This window comes from Vicia villosa, linkage group LG7 (genome assembly GCF_029867415.1).
Source record: "Vicia villosa cultivar HV-30 ecotype Madison, WI linkage group LG7, Vvil1.0, whole genome shotgun sequence".
NCBI lineage: Eukaryota > Viridiplantae > Streptophyta > Magnoliopsida > Fabales > Fabaceae > Vicia > Vicia villosa.
Genome location: NC_081186.1, coordinates 5,885,706 through 5,910,920, shown reverse-complemented (window position 1 = coordinate 5,910,920; position 25,215 = coordinate 5,885,706). Strand labels below are relative to the sequence as shown.

At 41.3% G+C, this 25,215-nt stretch overlaps 2 long non-coding RNA genes across 2 annotated transcripts; both read left to right on the top strand.

Moving 5' to 3' along the window:
• The first annotated feature begins 11,476 nt into the window (after positions 1-11,476).
• Positions 11,477-12,320, top strand: LOC131616918 (uncharacterized). The gene is made up of 3 exons (XR_009288323.1): positions 11,477-11,739; positions 11,831-12,039; positions 12,144-12,320. It is a non-coding gene; the product is annotated as an uncharacterized LOC131616918 (long non-coding RNA).
• A 10,393-nt stretch (positions 12,321-22,713) lies between these two features.
• On the top strand, positions 22,714-23,577 carry LOC131616917 (uncharacterized). The gene is made up of 3 exons (XR_009288322.1): positions 22,714-22,995; positions 23,087-23,296; positions 23,401-23,577. It is a non-coding gene; the product is annotated as an uncharacterized LOC131616917 (long non-coding RNA).
• The last annotated feature ends 1,638 nt before the right edge of the window (positions 23,578-25,215 follow it).

Sequence of the window (25,215 nt, the reverse complement as noted above, 5' to 3'; positions counted from 1 at the left end):
GTTCCGTACAACATTGCATTTAATGTTTCACGCTTTTGTTAACTACCTCGAGCCTTGTTCACGCTGTTTCTACTGACGTTGCCTTTAATAGCTTCCAACGTTCCTTTTGTCAGTCAGCGTAGCCTGCCACCTGTACTTTCTTTTGATCTGATGTTTGTGTATACAACGTTTGAATATCATCAGAGTCAAACAGCTTGGTGCATAGCATCTTCTTGTCTTCTGACCTTGAAGTGCTTCTGAGCGTGATACCATGAGAACTTCAGTGCTTCTGCTTCTGATCTCAAGTTCTTCTGATGCTTCCATAGACCCATGTTCTGATTCTGCTTTGACCATCTTCTGATGTATTGCCAGACCATGTTCTGATGTTGCATGCTGAACCTTCTGAGACAAAGCTTCTGAGCGCTGATTTGTGCATACTCTTTATATATTTCCTGAAAAGGAAATTGCAATGTATTAGAGTACGACATTATCTCACACAAAATTCATATCCTTGTTATCATCAAAACTAAGAATATTGATCAGAACAAATCTTGTTCTAACATTTATGTGAATTATTGTGTTAATTATGTGCTTATGTGATAATTGTATTATTTTATTAGGATATAATAGTAAATAGCATAAGTTAGTAAGTGACATGAGTTAGTGGGCCTAAGTCGGTATTAGTAATTGAAAGGTGCTAATTAGATCCCATTAGTAAATTGTAAAGTAGTCAAGGTTTAACAAACAAGAGTTTTAGAGAATTAGAACTCATTTGGTGAAAATTGGGAAAAGAAGAGAAGAGTGAAGATAAGAGGAGAACTCAAGGTTGAAGATAGAGTTGGTTCCAATCCAAAACCTAAGGTAAGGGTGGGGTTATTTCATGCTAAAGGGATGTATGATGATGTTTAGGGTGGGTTTAGATGGTATGTTGAACCATAAATTGAATGTTGTAGAAACCCTAGGTTTTGATGAATTTCCATGAATTTGTGATTGAAATCATGTTTTTATTGATGATTAATGATGAAAGATGTTAGAAACTATAATTATATGTGGTTAATTGATGTTTGGAATGATTTTTGGGTGGTGGGTGTGTGATTTCGCAGTTCTATGTTTGCTGTTATTTTTCTGCATAATCACACGTCCACTAAGCAGCCCTGGCTTACTAAGCGGATGCTGAGTGAAAAATAAAAAATGCGCGAGCCCGCTAAGCGGAGCTATGGAAACTGAAAGTTTTTGAATTTAGTTTGTAGAAGCGCGCTTCAAGCTGGCTTGTGGAAAATTGAACTTCATCTAGCGCGCTGGAGGGCCGCTGAGCGGACCCTGTTGTACAAAACTTGTTCAAACTTTGACGTGATGTATCTTTTGATCCGTAACTCCTTTTTAAATGCCATTTAAACCACCGTGAAGCTTTAATTGATGTCTTTGTAATGAGTTCTATTTGAAAACCTTTGGAAACCTTTTCGAAGCTTTCTTTAAATGAAATTGTTTGATGTTATGATTGTTGTTGTGAGGTGATGTATTGTTGTATGATGTTACAACATAGCAACGTGATTGTGAAGTGATGAATTGACGTATGATGATACAACAGAGCGACGTGAATATGAAGTGATGAATTACTATAAAAGTAATGATGTCTAGTCGGTGTTTGTGATGTGTTGTAAATGACGTGTTTGTGTGGATGTTGCATTCATTGAGTCACATCCATTGCATAAAAAGCGGCGGTGGCCTCAATGGCAAAAAGTGACGGTGGCCTAAATGGAAATTAGCAACGGTGTGCCCAATGGAAAATGTTGAGACGGTGTCATACCCAAAAATTTGCCCTCCCCTATGCATCTTCAATGGCACAAGGTTCAAAGGCTTGTTCAAGCCACTCTCTCCTAATCAAAGATCTCCAAAACTTGGGTTTTCATTTTATCAAAGGATTGTGAATATTCAAGGCCTCAAATGGATCTCAATGTCCCTCATATGTATCAAGGCACCTCCATGTCAAAAGTCAAGCTTCTATTTCGAGGATTGCTCACTCAATGGCTCAGATGATCAATAATCGACTATGTTAACCTAAAAGTTAACTATAGTCAAAATACAGTCAAACTTCAAGATTTTTGGTCAACATCAAGTATGTGAGATTATATCCATCATTTGATCAAAGGTTGATCATGATCCATCAATAAAAACTCAGAATGAACAAATGCAAAGGTTCAAATTAGGGTTTTTTATAGGAAAAAGTCAAGTAACTTTGAATGGTCATAACTTTCACATGGAGCATCAAAAATTGCCCAACCAAAGCCTATTTTGAAGGAAATTTGATTCTCTACAACTTTTCCTCTCACAAGCCAAGGCCAGAAATGCTTCATTCAAGAGATATGGCCCAAGAGATTATAGGTTCCCCAAAAAGTCAATAAAATATACCTTTTGGGTCAAAGCTCATAACTTGAGCATGGAAACTCCGATTGAGATAAAACCAAATGCATCATTTAGAGGACTTTTTGAGCTTTCTAAAGAGTCCAAGAACACTTTCATATGTCAAAAATTGAGCAAGATACAAGTTGTACAAGTTAGGCGATTTTGAGGAAATGCATAAGATACAAAGTGAGCAAGTTTGTTTTTTTTTACTAATGGGCCTATAAATTCCAATTCTCCACGTGATCCAAAGCTCAAGAGAGGTCCATTAATCACATGAATTTTATTTCATGATTTTTATTTTATTTATATTTGATTTAATCCATTTAAAAACAATTTAAATCAAAATAAAAGTCACATTTAAATGAGATAAATTTTTATGATTTGTGTTCCAAATATTTAATCAATCCAATGGTCAAGATTAAAGGGAAAATGTGCATGAAATAGCATGGGGTTCTAATTTAGAAAGATTTTATACAAAATCTTTCTTTCAAAAATGTCATGGATTGATTATTTTCCAGGACTTTAAACCTAATAAGACCATATATATATTCTGAATAAAGTCAAGAGAAGGGGGGACGAGAAATAGGTGAGAAGACTAGGGTTTTAAAATTCAAAAGTTTCCAAAGGAACTTGCACCATCGGATTCAGATTTTCAGCCATCCTCCAACACGTTTGAGTGTTCATTCTTGTTCATGAGGTGGTAAGGGCCGATCCCAGGTCGAGAAGTAAGTCAAGAACGCACCAGAACATCCTCATTCGTCCCTACGGTTTGTTCTTTCTTTTGAAAATAGTTTTCGATAATTAAGGTGTTTTTCATGAATGCTAACCGTTCGTTCAAGTTCATGTGATTATTTGGAGTGCATTTGAACCATTGTTCTTGAGTTTTGACGTCAGGATTAGAATACACCATTTCTAGGGCAAAGAAGGAACTCACTTCGGTTATCACGATCCAGGCGCTTTAAGTTCAAGAAAACTACACCATCAGACTCAGAGCATCATGTGTAGATGATCTGGGTTTGTGTCCTTGTTGCTCATGGTCGTTTGCTAGGTTGAAATTTGCAGGTTGAGCATTATAGGAAAAACCGCAGGTAAGTTCACAGCAACCTCCATAAGTTAATCCGCAGGTGACTAGGTTGGGGATGATGAACAGTTACTCCGAGACAAGGCAATGAGCGTTGTAACACCCCTTGTTAACCCCGCAGAATTTTAAATAAATATTCAGAGTACATGAAATAAGGGTGTCATAATTCATAGAAAAATAAACATTCATTCAGTCATGTCATGCATTCATTGAGGCAACTCTCATTAATTAAAACAATTCATGTAAACACAGCGGATTTAAATCAAACAGATTAAGTTTAACATCTTTCAAACTAATCCTTCAACCATCAAAACATGAGGAGAGTTATAAAACATAAACTCTAAACATCGCGTCCCCAGTGTTACAACTATCAGAGCATGACACCTGACGCTAACTAAAACACTGACTCATGAGCTAATCCTCACCGAGTCGAACAACCGCTATCCTCAATCTGAAAATGACAACATGTAAGGGTGAGTCTCGTCATAATTAACAAATTTTATAAGGTTATAAAGCAATAAAACGTTAAAGTTGCATCATTCACCCAATTGTTTCATAAACAGACATTCAAAACAAGTCAAACAACAATCAACACATCATCAACATTTACAACACTGGAATACATCCAATCATGTTATAAATTATGCATATGAATGAACTGACACTATGCATGTGGTACCAATATCATCCAATGGGAATAACCCATGACCGATCCAACATCATCCAGATACGGCCCTGCCAGCACAGATTCCACACACTGGGAATCATGCCCTTTACTGATCCAACACACCATTATGGATACAGTATCGTCAATGAATATGAATGAATGCAACATATATAACATATTTATACCATCATCATCATCATCATCATCATCATCATCATCAATATCATCATCATCATCAAGTATGTTCATATATATTAACATCATTCAATCACAATTCTATCATCATCATATAGAAAACATACACGTATTTGCACCAATCATCATCATCAATAAGAAATAGCATACATGTATTCTCATCATTCTAAAACCAATCAATCATCGTATAGATTATTCTATAAGGTTCGTTTAGCTCAAAACGGCACATTAAACGGACCAACGGTTAAAAAGTTTCGCATCTTTGAACTTTTCAAATATCTCGAAACAATCAACAGCACGCGGCGCCATCTCAGTTCGCGGCGCGAACTGAGCGTCCCAAAAATCCTTGGCTCTCTGCCAAGCTATTCGCGGCGCAAACATCTGCACGCGATGCGAAACGAGAAAAAGTTACGCCTTCGCGGCGCCAAAACAGGTACGCGGCGCGACCTGTGCGTACCACAGCATCCTAGCATTCTGCCCACCTGTTCGCGGCGCCAACTCTGTGCACGCGGCGCGAACCGGCGATTTCAGAAACCCCAACCTGCAGAAAACAGCATTCTACACATTTCAAACTCACCCAATTCATACCAGTACGAACCTAGGGAAATAGAATGCACAAACAACACGAAAAACACCTCATAATACATCAATTACACATCAATTGAGATCATAACAACATAGATATCATGGATTCAAACATAGGGATCAAACATCATACAATTCGACTCAATCCCTAAATCTATCATATGACTCAATTGACCCGAATGCTACATCTATTCAGAATTATCAACCCCTAACCCGATATTAAATGATAATCAGACAAGTCCCCCCTTACCTTAGACAAATTTCTTGATCCTTGGTCTCTCCCTCTACCGTTCACCTTCACGTTCCTCGTTCTCGAGGCTTCCGTTCTTTCACGTTCTTTCTTTGTTTTCCCAAAACCAATTTTTTTATGAAAACAATAATAAAATTAGTAAAAAGGATTATTAAATCACCCCCCTTCTTTTACTATTTCCTCATATGGCCCAAATGCCAAAACCATTATTTATTCATTATTTTCACAAAATCCTTAATAATTCTAATTATTAATTCAATATTCCAATTAAATTAATATTAAAATTATACGGGCGTTACAACTCTCCCCCACTAAAAGAGTTTTCGTCCTCGAAAACATACCTCAAGCAAAGAGTTCCGGATAGGAATCTTTCATCTGGCTTTCTAACTCCCAGGTGACGTTTCCATCAGCTGGTCCTCCCCAAGCTACTTTGACTAAAGCTATTTCTTTACCCCGCAATTGCTTCAGTCATCTATCTTCAATCCTCACAGGCAAAGTTTCAACTGTTAAGTTGTCTTTAACCTGTACATCATCCACTTGGATCACATGGGACGGATCTGAAATGTATTTCCTCAACTGAGACACATGAAACACATCATGCAAGTTTGCAAGCATCGGCGGTAAAGAGACACGATATGCCACTTCTCCCACTTTTTCAGAAATTTGGAATGGTCTAATAAAACGTGGAGTCAACTTCTTTGACTTCAATGCCCGACCAATACCCGTCATGGGAGTAACCTTCATAAACACATGATCTCCCTCTTGAAACTCAAGTGTCTTCCTTCTTTTATCATAATAACTCTTCTGACGACTCTGAGAAGCTTTCATCTTCTCTTGGATCATCTTAATCTTCTCTATAGTCTGTTGTACAATTTCTGGTCCAATTACAGCACTCTCACCAGCTTCATACCAACACAATGGAGTTCTACATCTCCTACCATACAATGCCTCAAACGGAGCCATACCTATACTCGAATGAAAACTGTTGTTGTAGGTAAATTCAATCAAAGGCAGATAACTATCCCAAGTACCTCATTTTTCTAGCACACAAGCTCTCAACAAATCCTCTAACGACTGAATCGTCCTCTCAGTCTGTCCATCAGTCTACGGATGATAAGCAGAACTTAGTCTTAGCTTAGTACCCAAAGCCTTCTGCAAACCTTCCCAGAACTTAGACGTAAATCTCGGATCTCTGTCTGACACAATACTTGAAGGAAAACCATGTAGACTAATTATCTTTTCGATATACAACTGAGCTAGCTTCTCCGTCGGATAATCCATCCTCACCGGTATAAAATGTGCAGACTTCGTCAACCTATCTACCACGACCCAGATAGCTTCACAATATTCTGACTGTTCTTAGTAAACCCGACACAAAATCCATTGATATGCTATCCCACTTCCACTCAGGAATAGACATCGGTTGCATCAACCCAGACGGTTTCTGATGCTCAATCTTCGACTTCTGGAAAATCAAACAAGTGTACACAAACTCGGAAATTTCCTTCTTCATTCCCGGCCACCAAAACAACTTTTTCAAGTCATGATACATCTTGGTAGCACCAGGATGAATATTCAATCCACTACGGTGTCCTTCCTCTAAAATACGTTTTCGGAGTTCAGCAATATCAGGGGCACAAACTCGGTCACCAAACCTCAGCATACCATTCTCGTCAATTCTGAATTCACCATTCTTGCCTTGATTAATCAAAGTCAACTTATCAATCAATCCAACATCGACTTTCTGACCTTCTCTGATTTCTTCAAGAATACCACTAGTCAGCTTCAGCATACCTAACTTAACACTAGTAGGAGTACCTTCACACACTAAACTCAAGTCTCTGAATTGTTCAATCAAATCCAATTCCTTCACCATTAGCATAGACATATGCAAAGTCTTCCTACTCAATGCATCAGCAACTACGTTTGCTTTACCCGGATGGTAATTCAAACCAAAATCATAATCTTTCAAAAATTCTAACCACCTTCTCTGCCTCATATTCAACTATTTCTGATCAAAGAGATACTTCAGGCTCTTATGATCACTGAATACCTCAAATCTCAAACCATACAAATAGTGTCGCCACAACTTCAAAACAAAAACTACAGCTGCCAACTCCAAATCATGAGTCGGATGATTCTTTTCATGTACTTTGAGTTGTCTCGACGCATAAGCGACTACTTGTTGATTTTGCATCAATACGCCAACTAAACCCATCAGTGATGCATCACAATAAACCACAAATGATTCTGTCGGATTCGGCAAAATCAAGATAGGAGCACTAGTCAACCTCCTCTTCAGCTCTTGGAATCCTTCTTCACACCTTGCATACCAAATAAAAGCTTGTCCCTTCCTGGTTAGTTTAGTTAACGGCAATGCTAACTTTGAAAATCCTTCAATAAACTTTCTGTAGTAACCTGCAAGACCGAGAAAACTACGAATCTCTGACACCGACTTCGGAGCTTCCCACTGTGACACAGCTTCTATCTTTGTAGGATCAACAGCAATACCATTCTTAGAAATCACATGCCTAAGAAAACTGACTTCCTCTAACCAGAATTCACACTTCGACAGTTTGGCAAAAAGTTGCTTCTCTTTAAACAGTTCCAATACCGTTCTGAGATGTTCAGCATGTTCTTCCTCATTCTTAGAGTATATTAGGATGTCATCTATAAACACCACCACGAACTTATCGAGGTAAGGATGAAAGATCCTGTTCATATACTCCATAAAAACACCAGGTGCATTAGTAACTCCAAACAGCATTACAGAATACTCATAATGTCCATACCTTGTTCTAAAAGCAGTCTTCTGAATGTCATCATCTTTCACACGTATCTGATGATACCCAGACCTCAAATCAATTTTGCTAAACACATTCCCTCCAACCAACTGATCCATCAAATCATCAATCCTCGGCAAAGGATACCGATTCTTGATAGTAACCTTGTTCAATTGTCTGTAATCTACACACAGCCTCATCGAACCCTCTTTCTTCTTTACTAGTAACACAGGCGCACCCCACGGAGAAACACTAGGACGAATGAATTTCTTCTCAAGCAATTCTTCTAACTGCTTCTTCAGCTCAGCCAATTCAGATGGTGCCATGCGATACGGTGCCATCGACACTGGACTAGTTCCCGGAACCAAATCAATAGAAAACTCTACTTCTCTTTCTGGTGGTAATTCATTCACATCTTCTGGAAAAACTTCTGGAAATTCACACACCACAGGTAATTCGCTACTCGCCACCTTCTCCTTCACATTCATCAATGCGAACAACATAAACACTGTTGCACCATCCCTGATAGCTTCATCCACCTGTCTAGCTGTCATTTCCAGATCACCCGTACTAACCTCTTCAGGAAAAATTACCGTCTTCGCAAAACAGTTGATATGAACACGCTTGAATTCCAACCAGTTCATTCCCAGGATTACATCGAGTTGTTTCAACGGAAGGCACACTAAGTCCATCCCGAATTCTCTACCAAAAATGTTAACCGGACAATGTAAGCATGCAGACGAAGTAGTTACTGAACCCGACGCAGGAGTGTCAATAACCTTACTTCCACTTATATCAGATATCTTTATATTCAACCTCATAGCACAATCTAAAGAAATAAAAGAGTGAGTTGCTCCAGTATCAATAATCGCAACTAAAGGTGTGCCATGAATGAAACACGTACCTTTAATCAACCTGTCCTCTGGAGTAGTCTCTGACCCGGTCAAAGCAAAAACCTTTCCTCCCGATTGGTTCTTCTTTGGCTTAGGGAAATTAGGACTGATGTGACCCTCTTCACCACAGTTGTAACAAGTCACAACCCTCTTCTTGCAGTCAGCAGCAATATGGCCCACTTGGTCACACTTGTAACACTTCTTCGGATCAAGCTTACACTCGTTCCTATGATGTCCAATCTCTCCACAATTATAGCATCTGATACGAGCACTGGAATCTCCCCCACTGGGTTTCTTCCAGTCAACAGGTTTACCTCTACCATATGGTTTACCTTTATCCATAGACTTCTTACCCTTTCTGTCAACCAACTCGCGAGAGTGAGATGACTTCAGCTTGATGCTATCTTCCTCAAAAATTCTACTACAATCTACCAGGTCAACAAATCTACGGATTCTATGGTACCTGATACCCTGTTTGATCTCATCACGAAGACCATTCTCAAATTTGACACATTTCGAGAACTCACTGGCTTCGTCGTTGTTGTAGTGCACATAGTACTTTGCCAGTTCCACAAACTTGGCAGCATACTCTGGTACTGTCATGTTACCTTGCACCAGCTCTAGAAACTCAACTTCCTTTCTGCCCCTGACATCTTCAGGAAAATACCTCCTCAGAAATTCCCTTTTAAATATAGCCCAAGTAATTGCTATACCACCAGCGTCCAGTTCAGCTCTGGTTGCTAACCACCAGTCATCAGCCTCCTCAGATAACATGTGAGTGCTAAACCTCACCTTGAGATTCTCAGCACAGTCAATGACTCAGAAAATCCTCTCAATCTCTTTGAGCCATTTCTGAGCACTCTCAGGATCATGCGTGCCTTTGAACAATGGACGATTGTTCCTCTGAAAATTCCCCAGTTGCCTATCAACACCAATCCCTGCTCATACAGTCCCTCCTCCAAGTACACCAGCAATCATGCCCAGAGCCTCCTGTCGCTACCGCGAAAATTAACAGAGTCGCCACTAACATATTTATCCTGAAAAGGAAGGGAATGCCAGCAAACCACAAAACAAAACAACGGTCTCACGACCAGAGAAAAAAGGGTAAGGGAGTCGGTTACGCGAGGGGAAGGTACTAGCACCCCTCGCGCCCATCGTACTCGATGGTATCCACGCCTGTGTCTAAATCTATAGGTGTGTAACAAATCTACGCTAATCTGGACTAAAATGAATGCAGAATGTAGGGAAAAGAAAGTGTTATGCTCGCACGGGCCCTACCCCGCTGCCTACGTATCTGTTTTGCAGAATCAGAGCTACCGTAGCTCGGCTAACTAGTTTCTGTTTGTTTTGTGTTTTTTAGGTGAACGAGTTACATTCACACTCCGCTGCTCGACCTTTGGAGACTTATGCTGGGAATGGAGCGGAAATAACAAGCTCTTAAGAAAAGAAAATCAAAGAGTGTGATTTGTGTTTTAAAGAATGCATGAGGAAAACCTAAGCTAAGGGGGAAAGCTTGCTACCTAATGTTGTCATACAAAGGGTACAAGTCTAAGCTAAACTAGCAACCTACGAGAAAAAAGGGGAAGCACACAATAATATCACACAAACGAGCATCCGCTCGTGAAGCAAACAAACCAACGGTACTGACCGAATGGTAGAAAAGCGGTCCCGCCATAGCCAAGGGGAGCAGCTCAACCCAAGTCAACCAAGCATTAGACCTCGCGAAAATGATCGGGCCATAGACAAGAGGGCGGACCCCTCTCAGCAACCAAGCCGTCACTGATCGTAAAGGAAAACGGTGCGTGCGTACACCGAGCATCAACGTCGAGCAACGCGAGCTATAGGAAAGGCGGGGGTCCGGCTACATGAACCCTTTACCTGACATACTCGATAACAAGATCTTTTGCACGTTCGGAAGCAAGCAACGCGAGGCGTGCGCATACCAAACAGACTCGGTGAGACTAGGCGGGGGTTGATTACGAACCCTTGACCGCATGCCTTCCATGAGGACTTAACGGAGTGCCATATAGGACTTATTACACCGTGACTCCCTGCCGCAAAGCACAAATGTAAACACACCAACAAAAACAGAGCCTCTTCCGAGGGCTTGGCCAGATGCATGTCTAAGTCCTACTTCTCATGTTATAGGATGATGCGAGAAAGCGATAGAGTGCAAGAGAAATAAAATGAAACGGGAGACAATACCGAACGGATAGCAAATCCGCAATGAGCTAGCAAGCGTAAGCAGAGAAGAAACTTCACGTAATCTAACATCCATCAAAGCCAGGAGTCCAGCATAAGCATCAAAGCGATGCGGTGTGAAAATAAATCACAACCGCTATGTGGTGCGTATGAAACACAACCACACAAGCAACCTGCAAGAGAAACACAAGCCAGACGATACAGGAATATACATCTCAATGAATGAGAGATCAGGTGAATCGCATCGGTAATAAGTCCGTGTCCCACAAATAAAGTGGAACACAACACAAGTCAAGTCGCACCGGAAGCGAGTTCGTGTCCCACAAATAAAGTGGAACACGAAGCAATCGAAGGCCCTCTCGAAGTACCTCGCACATCTCAACAACCAAATCAGTAATAACAAGGAGGCATGCACGTTTTGTGACTATTCAGCTTGCTTCTCTTCTTCCCCACGATGAAACGGCGCCGGTGAATCCTTCCCGACTCAGATCGCAACCGCCGCCACACAAATCCTTCTGCCGTTGCTCATCTCCTGATTCAAACTTCATTTCATCTCCGATTTGACTCAGCTTTCACTCTCCCGAACAAAATCGATGGCTAACAACATCGACTCAGAGTTTGAACCACGATCGGAGCGCGTCTAGTGCCTGGTTGATTTTGACGAAACCGATATGAAATCCGGAGAACTCCTAAGAACTCAGGTATGGCTTGATGTGTGATTCTTCGTTTTCGTCTCTGAATCGATGCTACGATGATGTTGCGACGTTGTTATTGCGTCCTTGTATATTGCAGGTTAAAGAAGTGAAATCGATCGAAGGCTTTTTTTCGTGAGTTGAAGCTTTTTGTTGAATCGATTCTTGGTGATTGAAGGTGCACGTTGAAGATTTGTTGAAGGTTTCGTGATGGAGGTTAGAATCGGTTCCAAGTTGAAGACTGAAGGTGATTGAGGATGATGATGCGATGAAGATTGAAGCGTGAATCCACCTCCAGTTTGTTACCAGGTATGTGAGTTTGTTACATTCTGATTTCCGTTATCTCCTTCTGTGAATGATTGAAGATGAAGATTGAAGGTGATGCTGTGAAGGTTCTGTGTAATCTTTTTTAGATGTGAAGAAAGTGAATTGAAGGAGAATATGGAGATTGTTCTGTGATGCTTTTCTGAGCTGAGGTTGAATTCAATGGAGAATTAAGAGAATTAGGGAAGAAGATAAATGAAGATGGGTATCGATGATGAAGATGATGAAGAACGGTTCAGAGAGAGAGGTCAAAGTTTGTTACAGTTCTCTTGATTTTCTGTTATGGTTTCTCTTGTTATACTCCCTGAGTTCTCTTCTTTTCTGATTTCGGTTTTTTATACAGGGACTTTTGCTGCAAGTTAACTTTTATTCGAACCGAAACCGGTTTGGTCTTTTTTCATGGTGCAGCACGGTTTGGGCTGATCTTTGGCTGCAAGCTGATTGGCATGAATTTTTATGGACTGGTATTTCTGAAAGTCGAAGATTGTGGAAGAATGAATCAAATTAACCAGCTTGAAGAATGTGGAATAGGATTAAGAACAATGGGCTGAGAATACTTTTGTGTAATTTTGTAATGGGCTTTTTGTAATGGACATTTAAATGGCAAATGACTTATAATGACTTTTGAACTTGAATTTTTTGTAATGAATGATAAATGGACATTGTATGGATATTGTAACTTTGAATGATAAATGATGAATTTTGACTTTGTAGATCGCATTCCAAACAAACCAAAATGAATTCTATCTCAGCATACTTAGAACCTCGATCCAATCTTTGAATTATAATGAATCCAAAACCTTACTCGAATGAACTTCACTTTAACAAAATCTTCACTTAATCCATGAACCACATTTCTTACATTAAAAGCTACGAACAACAACCTTGATTGCCGTTTCACTTTTATATGCCATAATTCGCATTCGGCTCCAATTCAACATGACAATAATGCCTTAAGGAATCCTTGAAGAAGATAGCAATTGAAGCACATAAGAACACCTTGACATGAAATTCAATGAATCTCAGTGAATTAACGATTGCTTGCACCACATATAAGAAACTCTTTATCAATTTTTGAGTGACGAAATAAACGTCATTTATAACTTATAGCTCAGAGGAGAGGGCAAATTTTGGGGTGCAACAGCTGCCCCTATTCAAACTTCTTGAACCTGACGAGTGAGAAACGAAAGTTTCGAACCGTTAAGGTGGAAGGAGATTGAATACCAGAATGAACTCGAAAATTTGCACTCTTGATCAATAGAAGATTCCATCTTGCAATAAGAAGGAATGTACCACCCCGCAGGCAGGGAGAAAAAACTTCAGTTGACCTGGATAATTAAATAAGTTCCAACTTGCGATAAGAAGGAACGGGCAACCTCATTGCTGAGGGAAAAAACTTCAATTGGTCTGGGCACCAAGAGAAGGTCGACATCTTCGGTTGATCTGGATATCACAGCGAAATAGACGTCTTTGGCCGATCTGAATATCGGAAATAAGAATGTCTTCAACTGATCTGGGGACATCAGGACTGAGCAGACATGTCTTCTTCTGGCGAAAATAAATCGTCAGGTGGGTGGATATCCTCAACTGATCGGAAACATCAGGATTGTGTCTTCTACTGATCTGGGGACATCAGGAAGAAAATGGATATCCTCAACCGATCTGGGGGCATCGGGAATTTTAAAGAATGCTTTCAACTGATATGGGGACATCAGGACTTAGCAAGCAAGTCTTCTTCCGACGAAAATAAATCGTCAGGTGGGTGGAAGTCCTCAACTGATCGGAAACATCAGGATTGTGCCTTCTACTGATCTGGGGGCATCAGGAAGAAAATGGACCTCCTCAACCGATCTGGGGGCATCGGGAATCAAGATTGTCTTCAACTGATCTGGGGACATCAGGACTGAGCAGACATATCTTCTTCTGAACGAACTAAATCGTCAGGGAATGGATATTTCCGACTGATCTGGGGCATCAGAGGGCTTGCTCCTTCGGAAGATCTTAGAGATCCGGAGGCGGTTCTTTCAACTGAACTGAGTTTCAGGATAAGAACAAATATCATCAACCGATCTGGGGACATCGGAAATAGGAGTGTCTTCCACTGACCTGGCGATATCAGGAATAATAGACAGTCCTCTTCTGATGAAGTAAATCATCAGGAGATATCTCCGACTGATCTGAGGCATCAGTGGGCTAGCTCCTTAGGAAGATCTTGGGAGATCCGGAGGCGATTCCTTCAACTAATCTGGATATTAGGATAGGAACAGATATCTTCAACCGATCTGGGGACATCGGGAATAAGCATGACTTTCATCTGGTCAGACAATGTCAGGGAGAGGGAGACAAACTTCTTCTGATTTAGACATCAGGATAAGCGCCTGTAATGATTAGGCGAGTTGCTCTCTGGGAGGCATTTGTATCTTGATAACTTTCCTGCAGAAAGAAACAGATATGATATGATTTATGCATGATGCATGTATGAATGTTGGACGGAGTAGTATTTCGATGATGGAAATGCTACACACTTATAGAATGCAATGCGAATGATGCATGATTCAAACGTTGCCTGGGGAAACAACGGATGAGCACTGAACTGCTGAAGAAGTCCTGAAGAGAGTATAGAACTCTGCGGGGAGGACAAGACGAGTGACCAAAGGTCACCATTGCGAGCTGACAAAGATGGATCAGAAATCTGCTGGAGATGATCAAATCTAGACGTGAGCTCTGGATGGGGAATAAATCCTGCTTGGGGATATGAACATCCTCATTGACTGCTTGGGGAATACCCTAGCATCTTCACTCAAGAAGCAAATTCTCGACACTCTGGGGATGTGGAGATAAGGCAATTCATGGAGACAACTCTAATGGGGAGTGACCAACTTGCTTGTGCAGGATGCATTTTGCTGGGGAAATCCTTGAAGGACACAGATTCTGCTGAGGATGCATGTGAATCTCTACTGAGGAAAGACTCAGTGGGGAAGATGAATACTTCTGCATAACGATCCACTGAGGAGATAAGAAATCCGCTGGGGATAAGGAACTTAGCATAAGAACCCTTTGTTAAGACAACTCCACTGGGGAATAAGACGACTCTCTTGGGGAAAATAGGTCAATCTGTTGGAGAGAGAAACGCTCTACTGGGGAAAATGAGTCATTCAGGCAAGGCACCTCATTAAGAGCTTGTTGGGGAATCAGATACCATTCAATCCTAATTCAACTGGGGAGGAAGCATTCCACCGGGGAATAAGGCTTCTGACGCACGGAGATTGCATTGAGATGTGCTTTGCTGAGGAGATGAGAATCTTGGAACAGAAGAAAACTTCATCTGAATGTACTCAGTTGGGGAATGAGGATCTCTCACTTGGCAGAGAACGATAATGCTCACCCACAATGGGCAAATGCGAGAGCAAACATATTGTCAGACAACAAAGCTTTGAGACTTTCCAAACAGGCAATGGATTCAATGAGCTGATAGGCAAGCAATGATTAGAATGCCAAACGTGTATCGGCCAGAGTATCAAACAAGCGTTGATTTTCCGAGAGAGTGTAACCAGGAAGTGAGCTTAAGGGGTCAAGCAAGTGTTGACTTCAAAGAGACAAAAAAAACATTGGCTTTCATAGTGTTCCGGCATATTCATGTTGATTATAAAGATGCCAACAAGTAATGGGCTTACAGACACATTGAGGTGTATATCACAACTATCCACAATTGTTGGAAATCCACGACGCGAGGGTCGAAAAGACAACGAATGGTTGTAAACTCACGACTCGAGGGTCGGAGAGCAAATGAAAGATTGGAAACTCACGACGCGAGGGTCGGAAAGGAATCAAACTCACGACGCGAGGGTCGGAAAGGGAACAAGCTCACGACTCGAGGGTCGGGAAAGAGATAAACTCACGACTCGAGGGTCGGAAAGGGAACAAGCTCACGACTCGAGGGTCGGAACAGAGATAGACTCACGACGCGAGGGTCGGAAAAGAGATAAACTCACGACGCGAGGGTCGGAAAGGAGATCAAACTCACGACGCGAGGGTCGGAAAGGGATCAAACTCACGACACGAGGGTCGGAAAGGAGATAAACTCACGACTCGAGGATCGGAAAGGAGGTAAACTCACGACGCGAGGGTCGGAAAGGAGATAAACTCACGACGCGAGGGTCGGAAAGCAATTAAACTCACGACGCGAGGGTCGGAAAGCAATCAAACTCACGACGCGAGGGTCGGAAAGCAATCAAACTCACGACGCGAGGGTCGGAAAGCAATCAAACTCACGACGCAAGGGTCGGAAAAGGATCAAGCTCACGACTCGAGGGTCGGAAAGGAATTAAACTCACGACTCGCGGGTCGGAAAGGAATCAAACTCACGACTCGAGGGTCGGAAAGCAAAGGAATCACAACACGAGGGTTGGAAACTCACGACTCGAGGGTCGGAAAGCAAAGAACTCACAACACGAGGGTTGGAAACTCACGACTCGAGGGTCGGAAAGCAAAGAACTCACAACACGAGGGTTGGAAACTCACGACTCGAGGGTCGGAAAGCAAAGAACTCACAACCCGAGGGTTGGAAACTCACGACTCGGGGGTCGGAAAGCAAAGAACTCACAACACGAGGGTTGGAAACTCACGACTCGAGGGTCGGAAAGCAAATGAACTCGATGTCCACATGACATGACTCTGGTTGAGGTATACCAATAACCAACGCTTGCAACCTCTGGAAGAGATTAGAAAATTGCACTAAAATGCAAAGAGATGACACTGAAGATTGGACTTTCAGTTTTAGACCATTGAGGATGACGACCCTGATAGTTCTCAAGTTCATAAGTTGTTTAGCTCACCTGAACTTTAAACTGAACACCTCCTGATGAGGATAAAATGCCAATGCATAGTGTCTTGCCCCAGCTTGTAAGGACTTTGAAGAGATTCGTCTCGTAAGGACTTTCTGATATCTGTTCATATCAAACTGACTTGCCCCAGTATCAAGAATTTTGGCACCATGCCCCTGTCTGACTTGTATTGGAGGTAGCTTCGATTGCACTTGGGTGAATGCCCCTGATTACTCACCACTTTGAGAGATTCTTCGAATCTTGACCTGATTGCCTCAGATTGAGTAAAAACTTACTCGATAGAGTAATCAAACGCTTTTGTGCCCCTGAGGGTGATTAGACTTTAAAATATTGCTGCCTCTGCTCAACGGAGTTTTGAAGATAACCTGTCCTTCGGAAGGATAGAACATTTCATCCGAAGTTCATTGTGGAAACTTTCTTGATGTCAAACACTTGTTCATATGCAAAGAATGTTTATTATGAGAAATATAATTCTAATGCAAAGAGTATATTTGTCTTGAAGTTTAAAGAAACTTTATGAAAGGATGTCGTAACATCGAGTTTTTTTTTGTTAAAGAAAGATGGTGTGATACCAACTCAAGCGCTTAGCGGATCTCCTAGGAGTCAGCTTACCGTATTCTTGTGTATAGTTTGCTTTCGAATTAACCCTGCTTCAATTTGGACTTTCAAGGGTTGTAACGTGGTCAGGTTCACGGTTTAAGAAAAAAAGATTTTTAGGCTCAAATTATTTGGTGCCCACCCCCTTCGTGATGTTCTTCAGTCCTAAGTTCAGTTAACTTGACACGAGCATTCATCTTTCAAGAGGAGTTTGGAAATGATTGAGGAGTCAATGAGGTCTTCTGGACACGGCAGTCACTTTACCTTTCTTTTTTGGTGTCTGACCACACGACTTTATTCTTTTGATGAGGATTCTTATTTTGTAATCCTTGTTTTTCTCTTTTGCTTTGCTTTCTTTTTTGTTTCCCTAACTTTTGCCTGGACAAATTCTTTTGAATTTTGATTTGGATGTCCAGCGGGATGCCCTAACTTTTGCCTAAGTCACATGTTTTCAAGTTGTTGACTTAGCGGGCTTTTTTTTTTCTTTTTTTTTTATTCTTTTCTTTTGAACAAGTCGTGTGATCCTGAATCTCTGATTTGTTGGTATGGTAGTGATTGTGACTGCCTGAGTCTTTGATTGATGAGGATTTACCATTGTGGTATTGGTATCTCTCTTGACCTCCTGATATGTGAGGGATAAACCACCGCGACTTTGATGTTGGTCTCGACCTCCTGATATGAGGGATAATCATGATGTCTCGACCTCCTGAGGTGAGGGATAACCATTGTGGATTTGACTTTCCTCAACCTTTTGAAAGACAACCATTGTTATGTCCTTGAATGTGTGCTCCTGATGAATTTTGAATGCTCGATCAGGTTAACAAAATACTACCCTGCCCCAGGGTTAAAATAAGGGTTTTTTCTGCATAGAAAAGAAACTCCTACTTCAAAGGCTCAGAGGGGTTAACGAGGGTTTCACTCCCTTATATCTCCAGTGTTTGGGAATTTGAAACAATGCCTGTACATCATCAACAGGGTTCTACTCAAAAGCATACCATTTGAGGTACTTGGTATTATGCTCATCATCCTCCCTTCGGAGTTATCATGCTTTGTGTAGCAAGAGTTAAGTATCACAAAAAGCATAAAAAAAACATATAAGAGCAAAAGCGAATGGATTTTTCAAGACAAACATATCCAATGCATTATTATTATAGTTCAAGAACAAACAAGTTTTACATACAAACGGTATTGAACAAAACAAGAAAGATTACACATGAAAATGCATGATGATTTAAGAATTGTCAATGTTGAGGAGATTTTCTCCGTATGGACTTATTGCTTCAGAAGATCCATTAAGTCAAAGGAGAACTTCAATTCTGGCCTTCAGGTGTGAATGCAATAGCCTTTGCATCAATTAGGTCTTGAACCTTGTCTCTGAATGGCTGGCAATCATCAGTCGAATGACCAGGTGCCCCGGCATGGAGAACACACCAAGCATCAACATATGTTCCTGTAGAACACTTTAGATTACTTCACAGAAGAAGATTTAGGCAAAGTCATACAGAAGTTGCAAGTGCTCAGCTTTAGGGATTTGAGTTGTGCCAGTGGTGCACAAACTCAAGATACAAGGCATCTTGCTTATCCCTCGGTCGGGAGCCCCAAATATAGTTGCTGAAACAGAAAACACCATTATGAATGGAGAAACTTTGTATTACTATTGGTGAACAACCATAACCTCTGCCGTCTGGCCATCAAAGTCGTTACTTGGAACACACAATGGTTGTTGGGAAGGAAGCCTCTGGAGTTAGAGATTGCAAGTGATTCTCATGAGTTACTTCCTTGAGGAGGAACAAACATTCTACTTGCAGTAGATGAAATGGGATTGACCAGTAGAAACCATTATGAATAAACTCAAACACCTCTGCATCAATCAAGTTCTGGAATTTTGTACCTCAACATCTTGTAAGGCTTGACATTACGATCAGGTGCCCCCCAGATTGGAACACACCGACTATTGTCATTGGAATCAGGAGAGATATATGTGGTGGGAAAGATCCAAAGCTTGAATCTTAACCAACTGAAATTCCCACAAGCAAGGAAGTAACTCAGATACAAGGCATTACGATTCTCATCAGCTTGTTTCTCTTACTTTTTCCGTATCTATTGACAAGCAAAGGTTGTTGAAAAGAAAACTCCATGAGGAGATGACTCAGGATGTGAAGTAGATCCTTGAGAATGAGAGGTGTGCCCTTGCAGATCACTCTTGATTACGGTCTGGCAGAAGATTCTGGTGAAGTCACACGAAATTTGTAAGTGCTTTAGGGATTCGAGCAATGCAAATGGTGCAATACTCAAGATAGACAATGTCTTGCTTACCCCTCGTGCGGGAGCCCCAAGCAATTTCAAATACTAGAATATCTTAACATCACAACCAGGTTCCTCAGAATAGAACTCACACCTAGTGTCATCACCATCAAGCAAAGAAAATGTAGGCATCCATACAATATGGAGCTTAACTAGTTGCAAATAAAGCAAGCATGGAAGCAAATGAGCATAAGACAGGTCTTCAAAAACAACCCCAACTGAGCTTTCCTCTTGGTCACACCACAAAGTTATTCCATGACTAATCTCTGAACAAACAATAAGAAGAAGTCGAGTCTGTGAGTCTGGAGAGAATACCAAGTCTGAATAAGAAATCCTCAATCCTGAACACCTGTTATGCATGAGATGTATGAGATTCATGATATGAATGCAATGCCATGTTCATCTGATTTCCAAGGAATCCTTGTTTTTTTGATTTTTGCAAGCAAGAGATGGAAAAACTCAACACGAGGCTTAAAGATATGATTCCTTGGAAATGAAAGGAACATGTATGCTAATTATTTTTTGTACATCATTTTTTGGAAAGTAGATATGCAATGATGCAAAGTGGTGGGACTTTGGATGTCTCCCACCAGACATGTCTGGATTTCCTCAAAGTTACACGGCTCAGGTTCAAAGGTTCGGCACCAATTCAGAACTCCCCGTAGATCACGGGACACAATCACTAGAATCAGAACCATAGTCACCATCACGGAAATGGAACCACTCGAACAAGAACCAAAGTAACCCTCGAACAAGAACCACGGTAACCCACGAACGAGGATAGCGGTAACCCACGAACGAGAATAGCGGTAACCCACGAACGAGAACCAAAGTCACCATCAATGTACCTGTTAAGCAATGATTGATTCCCGCCCCACTCACGGGTAAATCTAGGTCAAGGTAGGTCAAAAAGCCAACAGAGGATCGAATGTAGGCGTTATCATACGATATTGCCTCATTCCACCAAGCTCTGCCCGTGGATACGTGATCAGATCAATCAGGCATACGCCTTCTGTCCGTCACGGCCACTCTAGTCCTAGTTCCTATGGTATCACTCATAGCCTGGGTATTGGGCCTTTTACCTCTTGAAGCACCCACCCACAGATAGAAATCCAGACAGTCCAGAATATGATGCAGAAAAGTAAAAGCGCACATAGAATGCAATGCAAACAGGTAAATATGCAAAGCAGTAAAAACACCCAAAGATAAACACACAAGCGCTAGGATCGACTCGCTAGGTCCGGACCAGCAACAGGTCGAGACTTCCCCAGCAGAGTCGCCAGCTGTCGCTACCGCGAAAATTAACAGAGTCGCCACTAACATATTTATCCTGAAAAGGAAGGGAATGCCAGCAAACCACAAAACAAAACAACGGTCTCACGACCAGAGAAAAAAGGGTAAGGGAGTCGGTTACGCGAGGGGAAGGTACTAGCACCCCTCGCGCCCATCGTACTCGATGGTATCCACGCCTGTGTCTAAATCTATGGGTGTGTAACAAATCTACGCTAATCTGGACTAAAATGAATGCAGAATGTAGGGAAAAGAAAGTGTTATGCTCGCACGGGCCCTACCCCGCTGCCTACGTATCTGTTTTGCAGAATCAGAGCTACCGTAGCTCGGCTAACTAGTTTCTGTTTGTTTTGTGTTTTTTAGGTGAACGAGTTACATTCACACTCCGCTGCTCGACCTTTGGAGACTTATGCTGGGAATGGAGCGGAAATAACAAGCTCTTAAGAAAAGAAAATCAAAGAGTGTGATTTGTGTTTTAAAGAATGCATGAGGAAAACCTAAGCTAAGGGGGAAAGCTTGCTACCTAATGTTGTCATACAAAGGGTACAAGTCTAAGCTAAACTAGCAACCTACGAGAAAAAAGGGGAAGCACACAATAATATCACACAAACGAGCATCCGCTCGTGAAGCAAACAAACCAACGGTACTGACCGAATGGTAGAAAAGCGGTCCCGCCATAGCCAAGGGGAGCAGCTCAACCCAAGTCAACCAAGCATTAGACCTCGCGAAAATGATCGGGCCATAGACAAGAGGGCGGACCCCTCTCAGCAACCAAGCCGTCACGGATCGTAAAGGAAAACGGTGTGTGCGTACACCGAGCATCAACGTCGAGCAACGCGAGCTATAGGAAAGGCGGGGGTCCGGCTACATGAACCCTTTACCTGACATACTCGATAACAAGATCTTTTGCACGTTCGGAAGCAAGCAACGCGAGGCGTGCGCATACCAAACAGACTCGATGAGACTAGGCGGGGGTTGATTACGAACCCTTGACCGCATGCCTTCCATGAGGACTTAACGGAGTGCCATATAGGACTTATTACACCGTGACTCCCTGCCGCAAAGCACAAATGTAAACACACCAACAAAAACAGAGCCTCTTCCGAGGGCTTGGCCAGATGCATGTCTAAGTCCTACTTCTCATGTTATAGGATGATGCGAGAAAGCGATAGAGTGCAAGAGAAATAAAATGAAACGGGAGACAATACCGAACGGATAGCAAATCCGCAATGAGCTAGCAAGCGTAAGCAGAGAAGAAACTTCACGTAATCTAACATCCATCAAAGCCAGGAGTCCAGCATAAGCATCAAAGCGATGCGGTGTGAAAATAAATCACAACCGCTATGTGGTGCGTATGAAACACAACCACACAAGCAACCTGCAAGAGAAACACAAGCCAGACGATACAGGAATATACATCTCAATGAATGAGAGATCAGGTGAATCGCATCGGTAATAAGTCCGTGTCCCACAAATAAAGTGGAACACAACACAAGTCAAGTCGCACCGGAAGCGAGTTCGTGTCCCACAAATAAAGTGGAACACGAAGCAATCGAAGGCCCTCTCGAAGTACCTCGCACATCTCAACAACCAAATCAGTAATAACAAGGAGGCATGCACGTTTTGTGACTATTCAGCTTGCTTCTCTTCTTCCCCACGATGAAACGGCGCCGGTGAATCCTTCCCGACTCAGATCGCAACCGCCGCCACACAAATCCTTCTGCCGTTGCTCATCTCCCGATTCAAACTTCATTTCATCTCCGATTTGACTCAGCTTTCACTCTCCCGAACAAAATCGATGGCTAACAACATCGACTCAGAGTTTGAACCACGATCGGAGCGCGTCTAGTGCCTGGTTGATTTTGACGAAACCGATATGAAATCCGGAGAACTCCTAAGAACTCAGGTATGGCTTGATGTGTGATTCTTCGTTTTCGTCTCTGAATCGATGCTACGATGATGTTGCGACGTTGTTATTGCGTCCTTGTATATTGAAGGTTAAAGAAGTGAAATCGATCGAAGGCTTTTTTTTCGTGAGTTGAAGCTTTTTGTTGAATCGATTCTTGGTGATTGAAGGTGCACGTTGAAGATTTGTTGAAGGTTTCGTGATGGAGGTTAGAATCGGTTCCGAGTTGAAGACTGAAGGTGATTGAGGATGATGATGCGATGAAGATTGAAGCGTGAATCCACCTCCAGTTTGTTACCAGGTATGTGAGTTTGTTACATTCTGATTTCCGTTATCTCCTTCTGTGAATGATTGAAGATGAAGATTGAAGGTGATGCTGTGAAGGTTCTGTGTAATCTTTTTTAGATGTGAAGAAAGTGAATTGAAGGAGAATATGGAGATTGTTCTGTGATGCTTTTCTGAGCTGAGGTTGAATTCAATGGAGAATTAAGAGAATTAGGGAAGAAGATAAATGAAGATGGGTATCGATGATGAAGATGATGAAGAACGGTTCAGAGAGAGAGGTCAAAGTTTGTTACAGTTCTCTTGATTTTCTGTTATGGTTTCTCTTGTTATACTCCCTGAGTTCTCTTCTTTTCTGATTTCGGTTTTTTATACAGGGACTTTTGCTGCAAGTTAACTTTTATTCGAACCGAAACCGGTTTGGTCTTTTTTCATGGTGCAGCACGGTTTGGGCTGATCTTTGGCTGCAAGCTGATTGGCATGAATTTTTATGGTCTGGTATTTCTGAAAGTCGAAGATTGTGGAAGAATGAATCAAATTAACCAGCTTGAAGAATGTGGAATAGGATTAAGAACAATGGGCTGAGAATACTTTTGTGTAATTTTGTAATGGGCTTTTTGTAATGGACATTTAAATGGCAAATGACTTATAATGACTTTTGAACTTGAATTTTTTGTAATGAATGATAAATGGACATTGTATGGATATTGTAACTTTGAATGATAAATGATGAATTTTGACTTTGTAGATCGCATTCCAAACAAACCAAAATGAATTCTATCTCAGCATACTTAGAACCTCGATCCAATCTTTGAATTATAATGAATCCAAAACCTTACTCGAATGAACTTCACTTTAACAAAATCTTCACTTAATCCATGAACCACATTTCTTACATTAAAAGCTACGAACAACAACCTTGATTGCCGTTTCACTTTTATATGCCATAATTCGCATTCGGCTCCAATTCAACATGACAATAATGCCTTAAGGAATCCTTGAAGAAGATAGCAATTGAAGCACATAAGAACACCTTGACATGAAATTCAATGAATCTCAGTGAATTAACGATTGCTTGCACCACATATAAGAAACTCTTTATCAATTTTTGAGTGACGAAATAAACGTCATTTATAACTTATAGCTCAGAGGAGAGGGCAAATTTTGGGGTGCAACAGCTCCGCGAGAGCATCATCGTTTCTTCCTCCTCTTCCAGCCATTTGTTCTGCTTAATCGCAACAATCCAGTCAGAACAAAAGTATCGACAAATAACTCGTATTAGTCGCATACACAGAAAGACTGACACTAAGACTATGGTCACAACGACCGACTATGCTCTGATACCACTATTGTAACACCCCTAGTTAACCCCGCGGCATTTTAAATAAATATTCAGAGTACATGAAATAAGGGTGTCACAATTCATAGAAAAATAAACATTCATTCAGTCATGTCATGCATTCACTGAGGCAACTCTCATTAATTAAAACAATTCATGTAAACACAGCGGATTTAAATCAAACAGATTAAGTTTAACATCTTTCAAACTAATCCTTCAACCATCAAAACATGAGGAGAGTTATAAAACATAAACTCTAAACATCGCGTCCCCAGTGTTACAACTATCAGAGCATGACACCTGACGCTAACTAAAACACTGACTCATGAGCTAATCCTCATCGAGTCGAACAACCGCTATCCTCAATCTGAAAATGACAACATGTAAGGGTGAGTCTCGTCATAATTAATAAATGTTATAAGGTTATAAAGCAATAACACGTCACAGTTGCATCATTCACCCAATTGTTTCATAAACAGACATTCAAAACAAGTCAAACAACAATCAACGCATCATCAACATTTACAACACTGGAATACATCCAATCATGTTATAAATCATGCATATGAATGAACTGACACTATGCATGTGGTACCAAC